Here is a 23,177-nt window from a genome sequence, read left to right as displayed (position 1 = left end):
ACTGTGAGCCAAGCACTGTGCTTTAAATGCATTATGTAATTTAATACAATAAGCTATTGCTATTTTGCTATTTTCATGTTTCCCTCTCAAGGAAGCTAAGATTTGAAGAGGTCAAAGTGGTAAAAATAGGTTTTCTGTGATGCCAAAGCATATGTGTTCATTTACTCTGTGAAACTGACTTTAATAATCTAAAATGTGATAAAGTTGGTGTTTAAGTTTCATAAGGAAAACTAATTTTTAAATATATGATATTGGGATGACTGTTTAAAACCCTTTGTCATGTCATTTATCAAAATTAATTTCAGATGCAATAAAATCACCAAGTTAAAAACAACTTGATGGATTTTATTATCAAAAAATTAAATTTTTATACTCTAAGAACATCTTAAATAAAAATCAAACCTGGAAGAATATTTGGAATATATAATGTATAATATGCTTACATATTATGTATTTATACATTGTATAAAGTTGAAAGTTTACTCAAATATTTAAAGCACTCTTGTAAATAAAAAAGAAAAGCATATGGGATTTCCCTGGTGGCCCAGTGGTTAAAACTCCATGCTCCCAATGGAGGGGGCCCAGGTGCAATCCCTGGTCAGGCAACTAGATCCCGTATGCCACAACTAAAGATCCCACATGCTGCAATGAAGACCCGGCGCAGCCAAAATAAATAAATATTTTTTAAAAGAAAAGAAAAGAAAAGCATAATCCCTTCAGTAGAAAATGAATGGATAATATCCCCCAAAGATACAAAACAAATATAAAAAATATTTAACCTCAGCAGTAATCAACAAGTGCCAAAGAAAATTACAGTGAAGTCTTCCTCCCAAACAAATTGGCGAGGATTTAAGAAATGATAACACAAAATATTGCAGAAATGGAAGGAACATAGCATTCCTCCCATGAATGCTAACAGAAATGTAAATGGATACAGCCTTTTAGAGGGAATAATTAGAAAATGGGAACGTAAGATTTAAAATATGCATGCTCTTTGATCCACCAATTCTATTTCTGTGAATTAGTCCTAGAAAAATAGATATATAAGAATATAAATACAAAGAACATCATTTCAGGATTGTTTATGATCTTGAAAAATTGAAAATAATGTTCATTTACTGAAAAGATGTTTACAGTATAGTATTAGGTGGAAAAAGTAAATTTTAAAAAGTTTTGTATAATAGGACTCATTAAAATGTATAATTACTTTTAAATATATCATAAGTATATTTATATTTATCCTGATTCATGGGGAAAAGTACTTTATATTAGCTGACAAAACTTTAAGAGATTCATCTCTGAGTGCATAGGACTGTAGTTGATTTTTATTTTCCATGATTTTACTTATCTTTATTTATAATTTTAAACATAAATAGATACTGTTTTCTGATAATAATAAAAGAAGAAAAACCAAAACTGATAAAAAGGTTACACTCACCTCCACTCCAAATCTGATTATGTACTTACTACCCAGCTTAAGAAATCTATACTGACTCATTTACTGCATAAATATCCAAACACTTTATCTTGGCACCCAAAGTTGTTTCACACCTGGTCTTACAAATGATATTGACTTCATTATTCACCTCTGTATCCCATGCGTCCTCCTCTGAATACTTTTGGAAACTGCCAAGCCCTTTTTTTCCCCTCTGCTGAAGAACCTCTAACCTTATTTTTCCATAAAACGTCACCTCTTCTGTGAAGGCTTTCTTTCCCCCCTAAGAAGAGTAAGTGATCTCTCAGCTTTGCTCTTACAGCATATTTTTAAGTGACTTGTCTATTTTAAGTGACTTGTCTATTGTCTTCCTAGCTCCTGCCACTGAGAATCACATATTAGCAACATTCTAGGTAAATGCAAGTACATCCATGGTAGCTATGCTTTCCCTATCTCTTGGGAGTTCAAAGAGTTGGCCCTGGAGGATGCTGCAGATTAGATGAAATAAAGCAGAGATTTGTAAGAAAAAAAAAAAAAAATCACAGCAAAGCCAATATAAGACCATCACAAATGTAATTAGGAATTCTTCACATGTAAACAAAGTTTATACAATATAATTAATTGTATTTTTTCACTCAAATTAGTGAAATTCAAAATGACAATTTTAAGCTCTTTCTAAAACAGTAGCTCACAGGAGCTTGTGCTAAGGAGAAATGTAACAAAAAGTAGATAGATTGATGGAAGGATGGATGGATGGCTAGATGATAGATAGAAAGAAAGAAAGGTAGATAGATATGAGAGATAATAGTGTGCCATTCTTCTTGATTACGGATTCATGAAACTATGGGCATGTACTATTCTGAAAATACATTAAAATAATCCATTTCGAACTCTTTTCCTGGATAACTTTTGAATGTTTGGGGGATGGCGATTTGTTTTCAAATATTTAGCAAGCTAGCTCAGATCAGTTTGTCGTGGATGCCTAGAGTCCTACGCTGGCTCATCCCTATTCAGCAGAAAGGAGGAGAATGATCAATGGTAATGGGCAAGGGACAAGGGATTGGCAGTATATGCCATCCCTGGGCATATCAACCTCTGAAACACTTTGATAACGGGAAATTAAGAGTTGCAGGACTGTATAAACTTTCTTCTTTTGCTTTTTCATTCCTTGATTCTTGTCCCTTCTTGCAGGGTCTATGTTCTTGGAAAATATCCCCAAATGATTTTTTTTTCATAGTCAATTCTATATAAATTCATGTTGATGATTAAAGTACCTTTAGTCTTTAGCTACTTCAACATAAGTAAAAAGATTGGATTATCATGGTTCATTTTAATGAGTCAGTAGGTAAAATCACTTAAAGCAATTCATTTTGTGGCTGAATAAGCACAAACTATTTCTCTGCTATTGCTGTAGTTTGGCTACCAGCTTACACTAATGAGCCGTTTTAAGAATAAGAAATTTGGGAAGTTATTTGGCTGGGGTATGCAAAAATAAGATATCATGCTAAGGCTTGTTAAAAGTTCCTCCATGACAAATTCAAAGATACACAATATTATTAACTGTATCTTGGCAGCTCATTTTCTTCTTTTATAAACAGTCCAAAAAGCTGCTCTGGTTTATTTAATTCCCAGAAAAGAAAAATTGGAACCATTTAGCCTGCTTAATATCAAAACCTACCTGACCCAAGGGAGAATCAGGAGGAATTTCACAGAACACTTTATTTTAGTTACATCATCCCATACACAAACTCTCTGACTGCAAATAATATAGAATTTTTTAAAAAGCCCTAATGCAAATTTTATAACATTCATTTCTTCTATAATTTCTTCCTTTAATGCTCTTTCTCTGATTCCTTTTCTTTTCTACCATCCTTTAGGAATTCTCAAGAATTAATGTCTTATTCTTTGCTCCTTTCCCGTAACATTTATTCTTTTCAGAAGCGCCTCCATTCTCATGGTATGAATTACAAACTTTGTATGGATTGATTGCTAAATGTTTACCATAAGTTCCAAACTCTGAATAATTTTCTGTAGATCAATCATGCTAATATCAAATACTAAACTCTTTCTTTACCGAAAGTGATGCCTTTAAAAAATATATTCATCCACTCATTCTCCATTATATTACTACCTATTATCTTTTACCAGAATCATAAAAGTGATCAAGTGCTAGTCATGTCCTGAACTCTTCCCCATCTCTGTCTAAACTTTTCTTAGTTTCACTTCAGCTCTTCTTTTAGGGCCCTGAAAAATTGTTCATTGAATAGTAAATATGAGAAGATGATGAGAATTACGATTTTAGAATATCACTCTGGCAATAGTGTAGAAAATGGATAGTTGGAACATACCTTAAAGGTGATTTTAATTCTTCAGTGAAGTTAGGGGTGAGGGAGGAGAGGAAGGTGCAGGTCATAATTATGTGTTAGCATCTGTTAATGACTTTCTATGTTATCTCTTCCTGGGAACAATCATATTTAAAATGGCCCAAAACTGAAAGAAAGGAGGAAGAAAAGAAAATACTTGCGCTGGCACCCATACAACTTGGTGTGTGGTATTCAATAAGTGTTTTCTGGTTAAATGAATAGCTAATGGGTTGGATTAATGGTGAAAATTTAAGTCATCTTGGAGGGCTGGCAAGGGGCATATTTTTTCTCTAAAAGTGGCTTTCTCAGCACATCTCCATTTGCATCATGCACCTGGCAACGCAATTTACTTCTGGGATGGGTGCCCATCTCTTATCTTCCCTGACTAATCACATTTTACTCTTATCAGTCTTCTATGTCATTTTGATATTGTACACTTCTTAATAATTGCCATGTAGTAATTCTCTGTCATTTTGCTTGCACTTATCTTGCCTCCCCGCAAAGAGTATTTAAACTCCTTAATGTCAGAGACTGGATTTTCTGAATCAACCACAATACCTAAAAGAGTCTCTGTACACTGGAGATCTAAATATGCTGGATGCCTTATTATGGAGTTCTAATTAAATATGTTAACAAATACTATGTTATGATAGAAGATACTCAGTTTATTCAGTTACAGGTGTTTCGTTTTGAGTATGTTAGCCTGTTTTATTTTATTCTATTCTGTTTTTGTATTTAATTCGAAACATTTCTCACTTTATAGGAAAATTGCCTTTAGTTTCCAGGAAGCAAACATTTCCAGAAGATTAGTATTTCAATTCCTTTGTTGTCATTACACTATCTCTTCCCATGATTTTAGTTTCCAGATGTTGTTGTGTTTCTTCAACATCTGTGAATCTTGATATTTGGTTTTATTCATACGCAAAAGTCCTGGAATTGAAATGCATCTAGTACAGTCACAAACAGCTTTAATTGAATAATTTATTTAAGCCTTAATAAGAATATTTCATCACTTGGGACTTAGTTATGACTAGTATAGAGTCTGAGAGTTAGTAAAGGAAATTAATCCGGTAGTTCCTTTGTGACAGGAGATATTGCATACTATTTTACAATTTATATAATATTAATTCTTTGGTATTATGAAAGCACTTTCTTTTGAATTTTTATATTTTTCCAGTTTTATTGATATATAATTGACATATAACATTGTATTAGTTTAAGGTATACAGTATAATGATTTGATATATGAATATATTGTGAAATGATTACCACAGTAAATTTAGTTAGCATCCATCACTTCACATAGTTACAATTTTTTTCTTGTCATGAGAACTTTTAAGATCTACTCTCTTAGCAACTTTCAAATATGCAATACAGTATTTTTAACTATAGTCATCTTATACATTTTATTACCAGAACTTAGTTATCTTATAACTGGAAGTTTCTTTTGAGTTTTAGAACTTACTTGTCATGAAGATAACTGTTTGCCTTCTTGTGAGTAAAGACTTTGCTTTAAAGTCACGCCGCCTTTGCAAGCTGGATCCTGAGCCCCTGGCTTCCTCAGAAAGTAGGAGTGGTGGTATCTGTCTCTCTGGGCACGAAGACGACAGGAGAACACATGAGAAAGGCGCACTCTGAGTTCACCTTTAAGACAGCTCAAGGTTATCTTCTCCCTTTTGAGGGACTTTACAGAACAAACAGCTCTGCCTCTCTGGGTCTGTTCTAGACCTGTCATATAAAATACTGAAAATTTTTAATTACTTACTCTTTCTATTATGGAAAATATTTTCACCATGATAATTTCTATTTTAACACAGTTGGAACACTAAAGGAAAGCAAAGATTATAAAATTTATTAAAGTTTGTGTGTTAGTATTCTATTACTGCCATAACATATTACCACCAGTATAATGACGTAAAGCAACGGAAATTTCTTATCTTGCAGTTCTGTGGATCAGAAGTCGAACAGAAGCCTGAGTCTCACTGGGCTAAAATCAAGGTGTTGACAGGGCTGTGTTCCTGTCTGGGGATTCTAGGGAAGAATTCATTTCTTTGCCTTTTCCAGCTTTTAGAGGTCACTGCATTCCGTGCCTTGTGCTCCCCTTCCTCCATCCCCAAAGCCAGCAATGTTGGGTTAAGTCCTTCTCATGTTGCATCTCACCGATCCTTCTGTCTGTTGCATCTCTCTCATCACAGCCAAGAAAGGGTCTCCATTTTTGAAAGATTCACGTGATTGTATTGGGCCCCCACATCTACAAGACACCAGCTTTGTTTTCACATATGAAACTTTAAAAATTATAGTTTACTGTACTAAAAAACCCCTACCTTCAATCTATTTCTGGTATTAAAAGATAGCAAGCTCGGGCTTCCCTGGTGGCGCAGTGGTTGAGAGTCCGCCTGCCGATGCAGGGGACACGGGTTCGTGTCCCGGTCCAGGAAGATCCCACATGCCGCGGAGCGGCTAGGCCTGTGAGCCATGGCTGCTGATCTACGTCCGGAGCCTGTGCTCCGCAATGGGAGAGGCCACAACAGTGAGAGGCCCGCGTATGGCAAAAAAAAAAAAAAATAGATAGCAAACTCAGTCTCAAACCTGATCCCTTTCCTTGAAGTCTTCAAGCAAATACCTGAACATGATACTGCACATGTTATTCCTGGTCAAGGACTCTTGTGGAAGTTTGCCTGTAGTTCTGAAGATAGATTTAGGCTAAAAGTCCAAAGAAGACCACAGAGAGGAAGAGAGTAGAGTCAATGGAAGAAGCCAGGTGAAGTGTCGGTTCATAACATCAACACTTCATGACACTCAGAAGTTTACCTCAACTACGAATTTTACTCTGTTTTTTCTCTTGGCATAGATCAGCTAGCACTAGTAGAAATGTCTTTGCAATGTGGATGGCAGATATAATAGGAATTGGTGGCTTCAAAGGTGGAACTTTAGATTCCAGTTCTTCTTTATGTTTCTTGAAGCTAGTGCCGCTTCAAATTGCTCACCTGTACTATACACTATATAATACACTCATACTGAATAGTATATATATACTATATGCACTATATACCTCCTCTATAAAAACAATAAGAATAATAAAATGTACAACTCTTCAGGAGTACAAAATATTATGATGGGTAGCCAAATTTAATAACTACCATAGAGCACCATGTTTGAGTGAGGTATTAGATTAAGCACTTGATATTATCTAATTTAGTCCTCACAAAAAACTTATCAGGAAGACATCAGTTGTCTTCACTTTATAAAGGAGGAAATCAAGGCAACTTTCTCTAGGTCTCACAGCTAATAAGTGGCAGAGCCCAAATTGAATCCAGGTTTACTTGGCACCAAAAGTTTTTCCTCTTACATGCTAATCAGTGTGGTTACATTTAATAATAATGAAACTTCTAATAACACATTATTCCAAATTTCACTTTCAGGTCAGCTGGAACACAAGTTCTACTTTTTTTTTGTCACTTTAGTCTTTCACATTTACTCTTTGGTCTCTACTGAAATTTTAACTCAAAATCATCTGATGTGAGCAAATTTTTACTGAGCCTGAGAACAAAAGTGTGAAGGAAATTTCTAGTTAAATATTACAGGTGACTTCTTGTTTGCCCTCTCTGTTTCCAAAACTATTGTAAAGGAATAACAATGTATAAATTAGAAGGGCAAAAGGAATGGGAGATGATGTAACATAAAATATGTCAACAAATTTTTGAATATGGAAAGCTGACAGATGAATTGGTAACTGATTTAATCAAAGAAGAAAAAGCAGAAATCTGTTTTTGTAGAGAGAGATGTCAAATGACACAAGAGGATAAGTGTCATAGAACCATAAAGATTCAGGAATCAGAGAAATTAGGTACCCAAGAAGATACAAAGATTGTTTGAAAGTCTCTTTAAGATGTAGTTAGGCATCTTGATTTCATCCTTACCTTTTGCTAGTATCTACCTTCCTGCATCCTGGTATTAAAAATAAAGTTGTTGTCTGGAGAAATTGAATTCAACGGCACTAAACTTAGAGACATATACTAAAGATTTGATGATTAATTGAAAGTATACAGAGTGAACTATGAGACCCCAACCCTCTTCCCATATTTAGCTTCAAGAATACTGACAGCTAAGCCTATGCCATCCATAACATGCATTCCTTAGTCAAAGGTTGGAGCAGTACTTTCTGAGGAAACAGACCAGTCTAAATGGAAAACCCCACAGATACTATGATTTGAGGATCCTAAAACAAGCATCTACAATCACCACGTGATCTAACCACTCAATCAACACATCTCACCCCTGGACATACAATATCCAGTCAGCATTTTAGGGCTTCATTCTTAAGTATGAATAAATAGCCGAGAAGGAGGAAGAGGCAAGATTTTCTATGACCTTTTGGTGCATATATATTGTGTTCTATTATGTTCATGTATCTCAAAGTGCTCTTATGAGCAAAACAAAAATATCATCAACACACCTGATGCAGACATTGAATGCCTGCCTGAAAGTTGATTATCTAGCTCATTCTGCACTGCGTTTCAAAGAATTGCTTCCTTGTACCTTCTTCCACCATCCACCATTAACTGTCAAGTCTACTCTTCCTCCCTTGGTGAGTACAGTAAATGTTTATTTTATTAAATGTTTATACTATTGGGTGGGCCAAAAAGTGCCTTCAGTTTTTAAATTAAAAATAAAAGACATTTTTCATTTCACCAAGAACTTTATTGAACAATGTATTCACTCTTTTGTTCCACTACCTTCTGCTATTTTTCAGGCAACTTCATAATTCCATCTTCCCAAAACTTTTTATCTTTTTGAGCAAAGAACTGTTCCAGGGAAGACTTTCAGTCTTCCAGGGAATTGAAATCTTTTCCATTAAGAATTTTGTAAAGACCGAACTAAATTGCAATCCAAAGGTACAATGTCTGGTGAATACGGCGGATGAATCAGAACTTCCCAGCCAAGCTGTAACAGTTTTTGCCTGGTCATCAAAGAAACATGCAGTCTTGTGTTATCCTGATGGAAGATTATGTGTTTTCTGTTGACTGATTCTGGACGCTTTTCATTGAGTGCCGCTTTCAGTTGGTCTAATTGGGAGCAGTATTTTTTGGAATTAATCGTTTGGTTTTCCGGAAGGAGCTCATAATAGAGGACTCCCTTCCAATCCCACCATATACACAACATCACCTTCTTTGGATGAAGACCGGCCTTTGGTGTGGTTGGTGGTGGTTCATTTCCCTTGCCCCACGATCTCTTTCATTCCACATTTTTGTACAATATCCACTTTTCATCACCCATCACAATTTGTTTTAAAAACGGAACGTTTTCATTACGTTTCATTAGAGAATTTTATGCGGAAACATGGTCAAGAAGGTTTTTTTCACTTATGTGGAACTCAAACATCAAAGCGATTCACATAACTAAGCTGGTGCAAATGATTTTCAGTGCTTGATTTGGATATTTTGAATATGTCGGCTATCTCCCATGTGGTATAACACTGATTGTTCTCAATTATTGTTTCAATTTGATCGCTATCAACTTCAACTGGTCTACCCAACCAGCAAGAAATCTCCGGCATGAAACTTTGCAAACCACTTTTTTTTTTTTTTTTTTTTTTTGCGGTACACGGGCCTCTCACTGTTGTGGCCTCTCCCATTGCGGAGCACAGGCTCCGGACGCGCAGGCTCAGCGGCCATGGCTCACAGGCCCAGCCGCTCCGCGTCATGTGGGATCTTCCCGGACCGGGGCACGAACCCGTGTCCCCTGCATCGGCAGGCGGACTCTCAACCACTGCGCCACCAGGAAAGCCCGCAAACCACTTTTGACACGTTTGATCAGTCACAGCACCTTCTCCATACACTGCACAAATCTTTTTGTGCATTCCAGTTGCATTTTTACCTTTCTTGAAATAATAAAGCATAATATGATGAAAATGTTGCTTTTTTTCTTCCATCTTCAGTATTAAAATGGCTACACAAAAATTCACCAATTTTGATGTCTTTTTTAAAATGCACATTGATATGACAGCTGTCACATACTATCTAACAAAATTGTTTCAAATGAAGTTAAAGACAACTAAGTGCTACTAGAGCCATCTTACGGAAAAAACCGAGCGAACCTTTTGGCCCACCCAATACATTTTACATTTATTCATTTTCAAATTGTTATATTTTAGTTATATAAACATTTTTATTGCTCAATTGATATATCTGTGAAAATCATATGTGTATTTTGGATTGGGAAAGAATGTATCATCATTTTCCCCATTAAATTAATGGGACTAGTTTTTCATTTAACAACTGTTTACTTAGCAACAGGGTTCTCAGAAATAAACTAAAACTGTTAATTGGGGGATAAGTGTATAATAAAGACATTTTCAAATACCCAAGTACTCAAAAACTTTTCCTCCCAAACACCCCTTTTCAGGCTCCAGAAAATATTGAGGATGAAAACAAAGAAATATGGGATTCAAGAAACAAGTGTTCCAACCCAGGGAAAGTGTAAGGAATTCCCAAGATGGTGTTGTAAAGAAGTCTTAGGATAGCTGTGGAGCATGCCTGGCTAGCTTCTGGTCTCAGTTATAGCAGTCTCTGGTCTGTAGGTAATGTAACTCATAAACTAGTACCTCTTGTCTTGGCCAGATTTTGATGGCATTGCCTAGTTGAGTTCATCTCCTGCTGGCTGCAGACCCAAGAGGCACTTGCACGTCCTCTTACTGTCAACCCTAAGCCTCTGCAGGGGTTCTTGTGCCCCTTCCAGCCGACCCCATGGCAAGCCCTCTACTGTCAATGCTCACTCGTGTCATTCAAGCTGGAAAGCAGCTCAAGAACGTTAATCCCTAAGGTCCCTCTCTCTCCTATCTCATAGAACATCAAGGACGTATGGCCCAGCCCCAGACTGGTACAAGAGCATTACACAAGGTAAACCCTTTCTACAACTTAAATAAGAGATTGGGGAACAGCCATGCTATTCCCCTCATGTTGACTTCACTTTTCTAAATCACCTATTCCTCTTTCTTAAACTAAGTCAGGGGCTGGAGGGCGAGGGGAAGTTGTCATACACTCATGCTTACCTTTCTTTCTTACTGCCTCTTCCTGTTCTCCCCTGGGACCAGAAAATGGGCTTTTTGTTTGTTTTCCTTTCCCTGTGTCATATCTCCCTTCTGCTACTGAGCAGCAGCAAGCTTGGTTGCTTTTCTTTTATGGGGCAGAAGTGTCTCTGTACTACAGGAGAGCTCTATGAGATGGTCCTTCAAGCCCTTGATATTCTGATGGAGGAAATGAAGCAACTGAACAATTTTCTGTCTTGACTTGCTCTCTCCGCTGTAGTCTTGCTTCTTGACTAGATGCCTCTTTCTCCAGCCACTCCAGTGGTTGCTCAATGAGCTCACAGGAAAGTGGCCATGGTGACAAGGATAGAGGCTATGCATGGGCTCGACAACCTGAACTTCCTCTGACCAAGGCTGACCTGGCTACTGTTTCTCATTAAGTTCCTACCTATCAACAGCAAACAAACCATTATACTCTTGATAGGGTTATATCTATGTATATAATAAATTATACCAGCTCTTTAGTAGACATAAATTTTATAAATATTTTTTCACATTTTGTATCTTGCCTATTAATTTTCTTAATGATGTCTTTTGATGAGTAGAAATTATTATTTTGATTAGAGCTAAGCTATCATTTTTTTGTTTTACGGTTATTATTGCCTTTTTTGTCTTATCTGAGAAACCTTTGTCTACCCCCAGGTCACAAATATATTTTGTTATATTTCTTTCTAAAAATTTTATAACGTTAGCTTTTACATTTAGATCTTTGATCCATGTCAAATTAATTTTTGTGTATGGTGTAAGTTAGGGGTTTTCATATGGATATCTGTTTTTTCTAGCACCATTTGCTGAAAAGACTTTGTCAAAAACCAAAAAAAAGTGTAAGTCAGTCTTTTCTGGGGTTTTTTTTGCGGTACGCGGGCCGCTCACAGCTGTGGCCTCTTCCGCTGCGGAGCACAGGCTCCGGACGCGCAGGCTCAGCGGCCATGGCTCACAGGCCCAGCCGCTCCGCGGCATGTGGGATCTTCCCGGACCGGGGCACGAACCCGCGTCCCCTGCATCGGCAGGCGGACCCCCAACCACTGCGCCACCAGGGAAGCCCGTAAGTCAGTTTTTGAGCTCTCTATTCTGTCATTGATCTACTTGTTGATCCCTATACCAGTATGCTATTTAAATATTGTAGCTTTATATTACATTTTGAAATCAGGTAATATAAGCACTCCAACTTCAGTCTCTCCTTTCTCATGACTGTGTTGGATATGCTGGGTTCTTGCATTTCTATATGTATTTTAAAATCAGCTTCTCAATTTTTACAAAAAAAAGCCAGCTGGAATTGATTGAGATTGATGCTATCCTTAATTTCTTGCTGGTGAATGAGGAGTGCCCTTGTTTTCCTAGTAGGAATAACTGTTTAATTACTGAACATTATAGGATTTTTAAAATTAGAATTCAGTGCTAATCCAGTACATTGTCTACACTGTCACCCTTTCATTATCTGAGGATATCCGTGACAGTGTTGTCTCCTGTGTGTGGCCTAGACTGAAAAGATCAGTGTAATCCCAAACTAATTCTTTATCTTTTGTACCTAGCCAAAATTTTCATAGTTTCCATCTAAACAAATACCAGTAAAAACGCTTCAAGGAGGAAACTATAATAAATGTGCTAGGAACAAATGGTTATAAATACAATAAAAAGGAAAAGCTTGTTTCTGGTCAGTCTAATTATCACCATGTGTTCATGATTATTGGAACTTTCCCACAAGTGAGCTAGGTTTTTGTAAGCAACTTTAATTAGGGTACTTCAAAATAAAGTCACATCAGTAGAAGACTTCAGGACTCCCTGTTGTCAATTGGGCATTATTTAATCACAATATATTCTTTTACAAGGGTTATAAAGATGAACTCCTTTAATAATCAGTAAGAAGCCCTGTAAAACCCTTTATCAGGTATTCAGAAGGACATGACCCATCACGTAAGGTGCTTCAGTAGCTGCTTACATTTTTTTTTTCATTTGTTTGTTAATGGTTGGTTGTTTCTTAATGGTTGATCTGTTTCCTGATAAATCATAGCACTTTTAAATAAAATACAGTTAAAAAGCTTGATCCAGACATATAATCTATTTTACATTACATTTTATAGTTTACTTCCTTAGCTGTAAAAAGGTGTCAAATTCTGAGACTTGCTTAAAGAGCTCTTAACAGAAGGGAAGTCTGTTTAAGTCAGTAGGTATTTTGTCTTTTGGCTGAGCATAATCCACAGAGAATTTTGAAAATAAAGATGCATGTGGAGAATGAACAAAGAGACAAAAGATAAACAATGTAGAATTTTTATGGCTAAAAACTGTTATTAATGGCAGCTGCTGGTATAATCCATGGTCACTTTTTAGTGGAACTAGCTGCATAGCCACCATTCCACCAAACCCCATATTTAATTAGTGACCACTCAGTTTTAGACACTGTATTAAGCACTAAGATAAACATACTAATAAAATGCTGTTCATCCCTTAGATAATTTCGCAGCTAGTGGAAAAAGATTATGTAACAACAACTAACTAATAAATTATGACAGTTATGTACAAAGGGTTCTAAGAACCCATGTGGAGAACAGTGAGTACTGCTGGAGAAGGTGTGCGTATTCGCAGAGAGAAGACAAAGACAGCTTCAGCAAAGAGGTGGTACTTGAAATAGTCTTAATTGAGTAAGAGTGGCTAGTACATCTGAAATCAGGAGAAAACAAATGCACCTTAAGTCTAGCACAAATTTTAGGATGCGTTAAATTCTCAGTTCCACCATTGACTTAGCTAATATTTTAAATTAAGGTACTTTTAAAATCTATATTCTGAATCTGTATCTTTTATGATTATGTTAAGTGGTGGTAATTTTTATTACTACCTATTACTCCTTCTCTTACAGTTTTGTTTAGAGAACCAGAAATCCTCTCAGTGACAATGGAGGTACATAAACATTTTAGCTCACTGACAATCCAAATTACTGTACAAAGTTGACTCCTATTGGCCAACTGATCGCAGGATCTATGAAAGGTTGCCGCACAACTCAGTAGGAATCAGTTGTATTAAAACATTATTCTCAGAGGGCTCTGCTTCCCTAGCCATTCAGGACATCTGAATGTTAGCAATTCCTTTGTTTCTATTGGAATACCTAATTGCCTTTAATAAAAATGTAGAATTATTTTACTTGGGACTTTATTAAAAAAGTAAGAATATCTTGAAACTAACCAAATATTCACTGACTTGAAAATATATATAAATTACTATACAATTACATTAAGAATAACCATAAATACAATCTGCTCTAAACAATGAAGTCCTTAGGAACCTCCATCATTAATTCTCTGGTGAAACCCTTAGCCATATGTGGCCAAAGAAAATCTCTAAAGAGATTAAAGAGATTAAATCTCTTTTAAGATTATTGAATCATTTCATTCATTTCTCCATCTTCCAAGTCTGTGTCGAATCTTGTCTGAATTGGAATAGCCACTTCCTTTGTATCAGGGAGGTGTCTCGGGGCTTTAAATACAATTGCCCAATACTCTCAATGTCCCCATCAGGAATTGTTCATCATTCAGACTTTAAAACAGAGAGTCAGAATCATTTGTTGCTCAGCAATATTTATCTCAGAGATATGGACAAAGATAGAATTGATTGCCTCCTTTCTGTAAAAGCTTGACAGCAGCTTTTTATTACCCAAGAATTTCTTTCAATTAGGTGCTCTGTCTCTCTCTTTCCTCTGTTTGGTTCAACAATGCCATGACTAAGATTTTCTCAAACACTGGATTTCCTTTAATCTTATTCTTTTCAGTAAAGCTAACTTCCCATGCTCTTATCACTTTAGCTTCAGAGAGAGGCTAGTGATATGGAATGGTTTCTTAACAGATACACGGTGTGATCTCTATACTAGGATGGAGTTTTGAGGGGAAGAGAAGAGAGTCAGAGTTCCCTTTCTCCTTGTGATTTATCTTCAACAATGGAATGTTTTGATTGCATTGGTAATTTCTTCTTTGGAAAAGATTCTGTGATAGGAGACTAGTACCTCCCAATAGGATTATAAAACATTCTGGGAGATCCTCAACTCTGGATGGCCATTTGGAGCCAGCATAGGGTCAAGGGGAGATGGACTAGCTGTGAACTAAACTTTAAGGAATAGATTTTTTTAAAAAAGAAAAGTGTGTGTGTGTGTGTGTGTGTGTGTGTGTGTGTGTGTGTGTGTGTGTGTGGGCGGTGGGGGGGGAGGTGGAATCTTTGATATTTATGACTTATCCAACCAAACTTGTTATGGAAGGGATTTGGCGAAGGAGCCCTGGCAAGGAATAATGTACACACACTTTGCTGAGGTGTAGCTAGTATCATATAGCTTAGCCATCTTTAGTGGCCAAGCCACGTAACAGGGTACAGATGCAGTGCAGGAATGGGAGCTTTAATATCCTGGAAACCTCACTAACAAAGACAATGAGTTCAATAGAGAAAATGAAATTTAATACAGGATTTCAAAGAAATGTTCCATTGTCAGTTTGTCTACATAAATTCTCTCTCCCTTCACCCCTATCCCTCCCCAGATCATTTTTATAGACAATGAATACATTGTCTCTCTTCATTGACAATACTCTAAATATAGGAAATACTTCCTCAGGACAAGCTAAATGGCTCTCATCTCTATCTTTTTTCACCAACACTCCCCCCGCCCTTTCTTAATGGCTTTGTAAATCTATTAGCACATTTTGGAGCTGTCTTCATTATAGAAACAGACAAGTTACTAATTGATCTTTTCTGAAGATGCTATCCAGTACAAATGAAGAAATTTTAAGATTCATGAATGTAATGAGGATGTCTTATTTCCATATTTTGGTACTTAATATAAATTTTAATACTTAATACAGTGTCTGTTGAATGTGTGAATGAATGAATGAAAAGAGCTTAGAGATTTGGTCTTCACCAACATGATCAAAAAGACACAACAGTGCTTTTTTAAAAAAAAAATAACATTTTAAGCTTATAGTTCCTAATCATTTCGCCAAAAGACTGTTCTCTTGATTCTCAGAAGTTCCTACCAGTTTGATTCTGATTTAGAAATGGAGAAATCTCTCTTTTTGATGCCTGTGTTTGCCTTACCTGAGTATTTGGAAGTACTCTGACCAAAAGCAGAATGGAATTCAATCTTTCATTGGAGATTTAAAATTACTGAATACTGGTATTAAAGTAATATTTTAGTAAATTCAAAGTCTTCAGTCAGCTGCTGACTGAATTTATCACTTAAGTAAAAAAATATGTTTAGCTTAATAAAAGTTAACAAAGCATGCTGAGTTAAATTGTGTGAGGGAGTGGTGAGAGGGGTTGTGAGCAGAGTGAAGAGTAAGAACCAAGACCTCCTAGGAAGTCACAGCTACTGTCATTTTCTCATATCTGGAGTCAAAATCACTTCAAAGTTAGAAAACATTCAAGGATGTAATTCCTTATTTTACAGATGAGGAAGCTGAAAGTTAAAGTAATCCACACCCTGGTGGGTTTTTAGTAACTAAACTATTCAGAGAGAGGTTGAACTATTCGTATGTTGAGGCTTTAGTTTAACTAATCTGAATGAAATAAACAGGGAAAGTATTGACTGATTCTCATACTGTTATTTTACCACACTCTTCAGCTCTGAGGAAAGGGGCATAAAAACCTTGAATTTTATTCCTGTTGCTCAGTGACAGTGTTCAGAGAAATGTGGCATTTTTGCCATCATTTTGGCAAACTTGGTTATTTTTGTATGGCTGTCTGTCCCTAAACTAGATTATTAAGGATATTCTTAACTTTGTTCTTTTTAATGTAAAAACTAGAAGAAATATTTTAAAAGCACTGAAATGTTTTCCTATGCTATATCCAGGTGAGTAGAGGGGGAAAGTGAAGGAGGGGGAAGGTAAAAGGATATGCTTTAAATATTATTCAATTATAAGATAGGTATTAAAATTTTAACTTTTACAAAGTTAATGCTACTTAAAGGACATAGCACTTTTTAAATTTTTCTGTTAAATCTTCTAAACTACATATAGAGTTCCTGTGATTTGCCTCTTTAAATATTGTACTATTTATTTTTTACTGATATATGCAATGTTAATCTGATTTAGAAAAATACTTTTTTATGAATAATAATTACTTAGTAATATCCTGGCACAAAAGCTATATATCTGCACAAGGTAATTAGACATTACAGATAAGGGGAAAAAAAAGAGAGAAAATAAAAATCACATACAATTCCACCATCTAGAGATATTTCTCTTATAATGTAGATCTTTGCTGTTAAAAATGATGTTTCTGACAACCTGGATCAATTGTCAGCGTGTGAGTGAGCCCCCTGGCACATTCCAGCCCAAATGAGCACCCAGATTGAAACAGGAGGGAAGGGAGCAGGGGACAACTTTTAGAAGAATGACATAGACATAGGACATGACAAAAACTGGTTAGAACTAACTAGATCCAAGATGGGAGAAGATTTGACTTCCAGTAAACCTTGAGCCTCATTATACACTCATTGTAATACATTAGCATGCTAAATGACATGTGCCACATCATGGCCACCAGTGCCATGACAGTTCTTAGGCCAACCAAAAAAGGCCAAAAAGTGGGCAGTGGCCCAGGGGAAATCTCCACCCTTTCCCCAAAATATTGATAGTTGGAGTAATCCTCTCACTCATTAGCCTATGAAATTACCCAGCCCATAAAAACTAACCATCCCATATTAGGGACCGCTTGCCTTCTGAGATGGCCCACACTCTGTCGGTGGAGTGTGTTTCTCTCTAAATAAATCTGCTTCTTACCTATCACTCTGTCTCTCGATGAATTCTTTCTGCATTGAGACATAAGGAACCTGAACTTCATTAAGTTCTGAGACTAGGTGTGTGATCTCAATTAAAAGACCATGGGTTCTGGCTGGTTCGAGTCCCAGCCCATGGGCTCAAGTCCCAATCTGGGTTTCAGCTGAGTTCAAGTCCCAGTACGTGCAATCAAGTCCAATCTGAGGTGTATGGTTTCATCATGACTGAGGCCACAGTCAACACGATGTAGTCCATTAGAACTTCCCAGCTGAGCCCAGTCAACCCACAGAATTATGAGACACAATAAAATAGTTGCTGCTTTAAGCCATAGTCTTTAAGTTCCTCTGGTGTGCAGTAGTAGATAACTGAAAAAGCTAATAAACACTGTTAGAAAATCAAAGCTCTTAAAGAATAGACTTTGATGATGTGAGAAAGTGTCGATTTTAAATATTAAAACAGATGCAAAAGAGACAAGGTGTGATTGATATTGTTTAAAAATGTGTGGTAAAGATACTATAATTTAGTACTTCATTTATATATATAAGATCTTAGATAATCATCTTGGTTTTTCACAATTGTATGACTAGAAGGAAATACAGTATGTTACCAGTGTTTGAATAATTTATTTTCCTAAATCTCTTTACCTTTTACAATTAGCAGGTAACACTAATTGTAACACATTAACAACAGACAGAATAAATTTGGTAGTGTGAAAAAAAGTAATGTATATAACAGTAATTAGATCTCAGTTTGTAAGAGAAATTCAGAGTACTAGATCATACAATGTTATGATATAATTTATGATAACCAAGTATTTATTTAATTTAGAGTGTCAATGGGTAAATAAACACAGCTCTTAATGAGCAGATTATGAGTTTAATCCATGATCAAATAACTTCTGTTTTACAGTTAAAATTATTTTTAGAAACAGATGTTTTAAAAAAAAGGTAGTTTGAAATGTTTTATCTTCAATTATATAATTATGCTAGTTAGAATTTCCAAGAGATAATATATTATATAAAATCATAGAGAGTAGGACATGAATGAGAACTTTGTTCCTATCTAGTTAACCTCTTAATTTAGAGAGAGAGTAATGTAAGCTAAGGAATTGATCAGATCCATAATACAAAGTGGAAACTAAAAAGAGTGTAGCAGAGAGATTAAATTTGATCATCCAAGTTGGATCATGGAATATTATCCAGACTTCCTGAGCTCTTGAAGTGGTTGTTGAGTGGTGGGTAGGGCAAGAGGCAGATCATTCCACTAAGGAGGAGTTTTAGTTAGAAGCAAAGTAAAGCACTGAGAAATAGCAATATATATAGTTTTGCTCATGCAGGTCATCATTTGGAAAACCAATTTATCTAACCTTGGAGGAGAATTTTGAATATTACACTAGGTTATACAACATGCTCATATTAGATAAGTGACATCTTAGGAGGTGAGAACTCTAAATATTTTCCACATAATGCCATATTATCTTCCTGAACACTCGAAGGATTTTTCTAGCATTGAAATAAAATTCATTAGTTCTCTATTATAAGCCAACTATTTACAAGGCACAATAATTTTCTGGAGGGTGAGAATATTCTGGCTCTCAACAACAACTTCTGCTAGGTAAGATAAACAGTATTTCATTCATTTAGTCAAATATTTTTTACTGCTCACGTTTGTATTCCAGTCACTTTAATAGATTCTGGGATACACTAGTAAATAAAACAGAGTCTCTACTTACATGGAACTTATATTATTGAGAGGAAAAAAGGTAAGCATACAAATAAATATAAAATATTAGATAGTCATAAAGTTCTTTAAACAAAAGTAATGTAAGGTAATGGGACTATTTTAAATAGGATGATTTGGGAAAACCTTTTCCAAATGCTTATTTTTGGGTAAAAGCTTAAATGAAGTGAGAAACATATAAATAATAAATAAATAAATGTTTGTTTATGTATTTATTTATATTGAGGTACAAGCAAAGTGAAGGATATATACATATCACATCACTGTTTATTTGACATATAAATATTTCCAAAGATTTATATTCTCTAGCCAACCTCAGTAACTTACTCTAGTGCCAGTCTTCTCTCAACAGAGAAAATCTTGCTTTGTAACTTAGAAAATTTTTCATGTAAGATGAATTAATTTTTTTGCATCTACGATTTGATGTATACTTCACTTAATGAAATATTTGTTATTCCTTAGTTACTTACATATAAATTTTAATTATAAATTAATATTGTCTCACTGACATATAAAAATCAGACGGTTAGAAATGTTCCCACAATGGAAGCAACCTAAGTGTCCCTCAACAGATGAATGGATAAAAAGATGTGGCACATATATACAATGGAATACTACTCAGCCATAAAAAGAAATGAAATTGAGTTATTTGTAGTGAGGTGGATGGACCTAGAGTCTGTCATACAGAGTGAAGTAAGTCAGAAAGAGAAAAACAAATACTATATGCTAACACATATATATGGAATCTGAAAAAAAAAAATGGTTCTGAAGAACCTAGGGGCAGGACAGGAATAGAGATGCAGACGTAGAGAATGGTCTTGAGAACACGGGGAGAGGGAAGGGTAAGCTGGGACGAAGTGAGAGAGTGGCATGGACATATATACACTACCAAATGTAAAATAACTAGCTAGTGGGAAGCAACTGTATAGCACAGGGAGATCAGCTCAGTGCTTTGTGACCACCTAGAGGGGTGGGATAGGGAGGGTGGGAGAGAGACACAAGAGGGAGGAGATACGGGGATATATGTATATGTATAGCTGATTCACTTTGTTATAAAGCAGAAACTAACACACCATTGTAAAGCAATTATACTCCAATAAAGATGTTAGAAAAAAAAATGTTACCATTGAGAAAAATTCACCCAACTCCATAAAATAACATTTACAGGTATAGCATAATTTTATAAATTATACAAAATGAAAGTGTTTTATGATAAGAATGATTACTTTATACTTTTCCATGTTTTCTTTTCTTTTATTTTTGACTTTTAAAATAATAATAGTAGTAGTACCAGAATAATTTAAAATTTCCCCAATAAAAATAACATTCCCACACTGCTTTCCCATGGAAGGTACTTCAAATTGGAAGGGGAAACACCATAAGACTTGCATGTTTCTATAAATGTTTTCTAAGAAATTAGATGCTCTTTTGCCCACACATCTGATTCTGTATCCCAACTAAGTGTATGTTTTAAAAACCTCAAAACTGTGGTGTGTCTTCCATTTATTGTCTATTAGCTTTCAATCTGTATTTAGTTTATGTTAAAAAATTTTTTTATCTAGGTTTGTTTGAGACAACTCTCTACATTTTGTTGGTTTTCTTGAGTCATTTTTTCCAGTTGAATTTTTTTCTTAATTAGTGCATAATTAGAGTAAATATTTTCAGATGTTTCTGAAAGCAAGTGTACCTGTTCACATAATTTAGTGAAAACTAAATAAATGGAGCTACAGTGTTTTCATCAGGACAAAGAAGGTCAAGATATCAAGAGGCAGTTCTCCAAAACAATTGTTTTATATCAGATTTTATGAAGAATTACTCTAAAAATTCTCAAACAGTAGGCCAAGAAAATGTCAAAACAAAAATGTTTAACTTTGGCCATACATGTAAACTATTCAAGTCTGTATGACTCAACCTAAGTGTGCCAAATAATGTTCAAATACTTGAAAAATGATTTTTTTTCTTAATAGTTTACAGAATGTTTTTTTCAACTAAACTTTTTCTGTTACTTATGGGAGAAAATGAGATTCTTGTCACTTGGCATGTTTTTTTTTTTCTCCCCAGACATAACTGACTATTCATTAATTTTATATTGCATAAAGAGATGCAGTATATTTGAATAGAAGCATTTGAAGGCTAAAAATGTACTAAAAATATGAGAAAATTCAGTCCAAATGACTTTACTGATGCAGCTCTGCTAGTTAGCAAATGATACAAACTTGGAGAGGAGCTCTCTTTACTCCTAGATTATTATTTTTTTTTCCACTGCATTGTATCAGAGGAATTAGGAAACTGGACTGAAGAAAGGAAATCATTATCGTCATCAAACTTTTGTTGAGGACTTAACTCAGTCCTTGCTCTTACAGCATCATTTTTATTACATCATTTAATCCTCACAAACACTCCAGAATGTAGGTTGCTATCACTATTCCAATCTTGTGAAGGGGATATCTGAGGCTTCAGGAGATTAAATTACCAGTTTCTAAGTGGCAGACACTTATTGCCTAGACGTCTTTGGTATAAGAGCCCTAATCAGAAAAATTAGTAATAAATGTTTCCTTCTCCCTCTTATCCCATTTTTTAGTTTGTTGTCTTTGAATTATATATATATTTATATATACATATTTTTTTTCTTCTTAAATACTACATGGTTGATTTTATCACGTCAACCATACTTAGTGTTAGTATTTGCTCATCTGTTTTCTTTGTGATTCCAAAAGTGTCAGGGCTCAGGACTCAGGATTTAAGTTTTTGTGTGTTTGATTGCTTAAGTTGATTTTTTTTTTTTTTTGGTATGAAAATTGGCTCATCCAGTAAACTCTCATCCAACATACTTAAAATTTTTGTCTTTAGTATTTAGGACCCTGAGGAGGAACAGTGAGCCACTTCTAAGTTTTGACATCTCTAAAAACCTCTTTCTTTTACCTTAGCTGACTCCAGAAATTCTAGAGATATGCTGTTAACTGGATGTAGTTTTATTTTTTCCCATTTTATTGAGGAATAATTGACATATATCACTGTATAAGTTTGAGGCATATGGCATGATGGTTTGATTTACATATATTGTAAAATGATTACCACAGTAGGTTCAGCTAACATTTATCTTCTTATATAGATAGAATAAAAAGAAAAGCAAAAAGGAAAAAAATTTTTTTCTCCTTGTGATGAACACTCTTAGGATTAACTCAGTTAACAACTTTACTATGCATCATGCAGGAGTGTTAGCTCTAGTCATCATGTTGTACTCTGTATCCCCAGCTGGAAGTCTGTGCCTTTTGACTCCCTTCTCCAGTTACCCCTTGCCCCACCCTGTGCCTCTGATAACCACAAGTTTGATCTCTTTTTCTATGAGTTTGTTTTTTTTTAATTTTTTTTTTTTTAGATTCCACATGTAAGTGAGATTATACAGTATTTGTCCGTCCATGGCTGACTTATTTCACTTAACACAATGCCTTCAAGCTCCATCCATGTTGTTACAAATGGTAGGATTTCCTCATTTTATATGGCTGAATAATATTCCATTGCATATAGTATTTACCACAACTTCTTTATCCATTCATTCATCAATGGACACTTAGGTTGTTTTCATATGTTGGCTATTGTAAATAATGCTATGAACATGGGGATGTAGATATCTTTTTAAGTTAGTATTTCTGTTTCCTTTGGATATATTCCCAGAAGTAGAATTGCTAATAATATACAGCAGTTCTATCTTTAATTTTTTGAGAACCCTCCATACTGCTTTCTATGGTGGCTGCACCAACTTACAATCCCACCAGCAGTGCACAAGGCTCCCCTTTTCTCCA

The 23,177-nt window shown here is 35.3% G+C and overlaps 1 long non-coding RNA gene across 1 annotated transcript in view; it reads left to right on the top strand.

Moving 5' to 3' along the window:
- The window catches only part of LOC141275840 (uncharacterized), a 252,781-nt gene that overhangs the window by 6,036 nt on the left and 223,568 nt on the right, over positions 1 to 23,177 (top strand). Inside the window, exons 3-5 of the long non-coding RNA XR_012324271.1 lie at positions 5,257 to 5,459; positions 10,204 to 10,378; positions 10,645 to 10,697. This is a non-coding gene — a long non-coding RNA (uncharacterized lncRNA). The remainder of the gene's footprint in view (positions 1 to 5,256; positions 5,460 to 10,203; positions 10,379 to 10,644; positions 10,698 to 23,177) is intronic.

The sequence above is a fragment of the Tursiops truncatus genome, chromosome 11 (assembly GCF_011762595.2).
Source record: "Tursiops truncatus isolate mTurTru1 chromosome 11, mTurTru1.mat.Y, whole genome shotgun sequence".
Taxonomy (NCBI): domain Eukaryota; kingdom Metazoa; phylum Chordata; class Mammalia; order Artiodactyla; family Delphinidae; genus Tursiops; species Tursiops truncatus.
Note: the sequence above shows the minus strand (reverse complement) of the source record. Positions and strands in the feature narration are given on the sequence as shown.